The sequence below is a fragment of the Castor canadensis genome, chromosome 5 (assembly GCF_047511655.1).
Source record: "Castor canadensis chromosome 5, mCasCan1.hap1v2, whole genome shotgun sequence".
Classification (NCBI taxonomy): Eukaryota; Metazoa; Chordata; class Mammalia; order Rodentia; family Castoridae; genus Castor; species Castor canadensis.
The window spans coordinates 117,200,082-117,204,064 of NC_133390.1; the positions used below are offsets into that span (position 1 = coordinate 117,200,082).

The 3,983-nt window shown below is 38.3% G+C and overlaps 1 pseudogene; it reads left to right on the forward strand.

Moving 5' to 3' along the window:
* Positions 1 to 1,149: 1,149 nt before the first annotated feature.
* LOC109679994 (metaxin-3 pseudogene) lies at positions 1,150 to 3,082 on the forward strand (annotated as a pseudogene).
* Positions 3,083 to 3,983: the final 901 nt, after the last annotated feature.

Sequence of the window (3,983 nt, forward strand, 5' to 3'; positions counted from 1 at the left end):
AAAACAACAAAATCACCACATACCTATCAATATTAACACTGAATGTCAATGGACTCAAATCTCCCATCAAAAGACCCTGTTTGGTAAACTGGATTGAGAAGGAAGATCCCACAATGTGTTGTTTACATGAGACCCACCTTATTGACAGAAATAAACACTGGCTTAGGGTGAAAGGCTGAAAGAAGATTTACCAAGTCAATGGTCCCCAAAATCAGCCAGAAGAAGCAATATTTATATAAGACAAAGTCGATTTCAAACTGACATTGGTCAAATGAGACAAAGGTGGTCATTTCATACTAGTAAAAGTGGCAATGTGACTCATGTTACTACACAGGCACCTGCAAACCTATGATTATTGGAGCACTACGCACAATAGCCAAGCTATGGAAACAACCAAGATGCCCCAGTACTGATGGATTATGAAAATGTGGTACTTATACACAATGGAATTTTATTCATCCACAAAGAATGATATTTTGTCATTCACAGGTAAATGGATGGAACTGAAGAGTATAATCTTAAGCGAAGTTTGTCAGGCTCAGAAGGACAAAAATTGCATGTACTCCCTCATATGCAGATTATAGACCTAAAACTAATGCAGTAACATTATTGGACATGGGTCACACACTAAGGGGAGACTGCACACTGGAGGGATATGGAATGGGAAAGAAACCAAGTACTTGAATGTGGTTGATGTGCTTACCGTATAGGAATGAATGTAGTAATCTTCAATGGGCAGGGGCCACTATAGGTAGGGGACTAGGAAGCAGTGAAAAGGTCTGGTGGAGATGAACCAATTTTGGTGGTAATATATATATGTTTGGAAACATCACAAGGAATCTCACTGTATAGCTATGTTTATCACAAATTAGCAAAAACACTATGTTTTTCTTATCTTTTATGCTTTTTATTCTACAAAATTGGGAACAAAAGGGCAGAACAGGTTCTGTCTGCAGGTGGGGGGGATCAAATAATGTATACACATGTAAGTAAATGCAAAAACTATAAAATTAAATTAAAAATGAAATAGTAATAAAAATCTATTAGACGTTCATACAAATGAATGTAATAAAAAGAAAGCCAGGACCATGAAATAGGTACATTGTGTTTGGGGGTACTTATGGGAGGTGGGGGTGGTGAATGAGGGAGATGAAGGTGAGGGAATGTGATTGACAAGCTTCATATACATATACATATATACATATGAAACAGAACTCTTGTAATTGCATTAAGTGGAGTGGGAATGGACTTGTGCTGGGAGGGGGAGAAGGTGGGGCAATCTAATCAATGTAAAATATAAGGGTTTTTGGAGGTGTCACAATGAATTCCCCTGTACAACAAATAAATCCTAATAAAATAGAAACAAAGAAACAAAAATATGAAAAGGGAAAACTGGAAAATGCATTGTCTGCAGCAGGCTTTGAGAAGCTGCAACATATTTCTGGGGATCTTATATGTCCCACATAGCCACAGAATTGTGTGCACAGCACAGAGAGACTTTAAAACATGCCAACACATAGCTTCAATTGGCTTTAAGGCTCTATGCAAGCAGGAAATGAAGGCTAAGAAAGTGGTAAATTTCCAGAGCACCCAGGGAATCACCAGAACACCCAAAAGACCCTCAGCAAAGGTTGGAAGACAAACTGGTTCAAGTTTGTCTTCAATTTCCTGTGCAATCATTAACTGGCCACTAACTAAGTGGAGACTATCATGGTTGCACATGAAAATAATATAGATCTAAAAGAATTAGTCCAGGGAAGACATAAATGAAGATTAATAAGTATAGCAGTAATAACAAAACTCTGGTGAGAAGTGAATCTGATTTTAATGGCTACCATTTTGTGTTTCTTAGTATATATGGAAGGTTCAAGATAAAATATGATACGAAAAAAAATTAGCCATTTCACACATTTCCCTGCAGCACTGTGGTATCATGGCAGGCTGGAACTCTGGTCAGTGCCTTGAGCTCACTTTTGTCAGTGAGTCACAGCCTGGCTTGTGACCCTGCATTGGCCTGGTGGAAGCATTGTGGCTCCTCTGTCTGGCTCCACATTTTCTTAGCTTGCAAAGCCATGTGGGTGGTGGAGGTAAAAACCCACCCACCTTGGCATCCCCAGGACCTGTGGGGGTACATGGTCTCTGAAAGTCAGGAAGTTGCAGCACAATCTGGGACTGAGAAGAGAGGAGGGAGCCAGCCTGGTTGTCTGCTATCTCTGTCCTTGGGGGTGGGACCATGAGGGAAAGCTGCTCTGCACATTGGCATTATGTACTCAGTCTAAAATGTTTTACTGCAAACTGTTTCGGGCACCCTTGAAACTCAATGTGATAGACAGCACCTTCTTATTCTTACATAAGAGGCATATCATGTAGTCACAGCCTTCTGATGACCAAGAGGTGATGTACCATTTTCTCAGCCTGCAAAAATACTAAATTTTTTAAGAAAACAGAAATATAATGCTGATTATGAGCTCTTTGCAAAAGCAGGGGGTGTATACAGTGGCTTACATTGTTCTCCTTGAGGAGAAGCTCCTCCCTGCTGTGCTTCACACATTCTGGGTTGAGGGTGACAATTACTTTACTGGTACAAAGCCATGGCTTGCTTCACAAATTCCTTTTCCCTTGAGTTTTCCCTTGATTTTAATCCTTCTTGGAAGGATGTCTAGGGGAGCACTGAATAAATAGGATTCTCCTGACAACAGGAGAGCCTCCGCTCTATCATGTCCAAGAAATGGAAGCACAGATATACATAGATGCCAAGGTTGCCTAAATCTTTTGTGAAACTGATTGGGAACATCTCAGTTTTTCTTTGGAGATATGCCTTCTACTTTGGATACCTATGTGCTTGGTTTTCTCACACCTCTTTATAAAGTATGGTTTCCTAACATTCAGTTACAAGAACATCTGAAACAGCTCCCCAACCTGTGTCACTTTTGTGATGACATCCTAAACAGTTATATTAGGCTTAGTTTTGGAGATGGATGACAATTTTCACCAAAGTCCTCAGCTCCCTCCTTGGAAACTGCCAACACTCAGATTGACTCTAGCAGAAGAGAGTAATTCCTTACACCAGCTATCACCCTGACAGCCGGCATGTTTTGTAGCCTAAGTCTTGTGTTTGTCTAGGTAATTTCCTACACTGAGGATGTGAAGGCAAAAAGAAAATACTTCTCCTAGGTATATGGAAAATTCTAAAACAAAAGGAACTTCTATGACATCTGTTATTGCTTGTTTTGTTTTTAATTAGGAAGCTTGTATTCTAGCTTGGCAATGCATTTTAAATAAAGGTGAATGGTAAATGAATGTGTTGGGGAGAAACACATTGAACTGTATACATACAGAAAAAACTACCTTAATCATAACAGATTTTTGCCTTTGGGTCACATGTTGCTGACAAAAAGCTACAGTTCTGTTATGAATGTTTATTCAAGTTAATTTTTCAGTTTATTAACTAAGCTTTTTTATACCTACCTAAATACATAATGTATGGCTCTTTGGCTGAGACATTTTCTGTTTAGAAATCTGATGCCTATTTTAGGAACTAGGAAGAATATAAATTATTTCAATAGAAAAATGTGTATTTAATTTTAAAAAGCTATGAGGAATGTGCATTTTAATTGTGCTGTAATATATAGACATGTATCTATATGGATTTATCTATCTACATGAATCATTGTACAAAGGAATAAAGAATGAGAAAAATTTTCCACAAGAGAATATAAATAATAGATTCTCTCTCTCTCTTTTTTAGCATGTACCTGTTGTACAAGGGGGTTTCACTGTGATTTTTACATGTATGCATGGAAATAATATAATTTAGTTAAATTCACCATCTGTGAATCTCCCCACTTTAAAAAAATTTAATGGAACTCCTCAGTCTATTTTCATACATGCTTATGAACTACCTTGATCATATTCAGTCTCCTCTTCACTATCTCCTGTCAAAACTCCCTCCCACAGGTTCCCACTCCAAAACCATTCCCCAA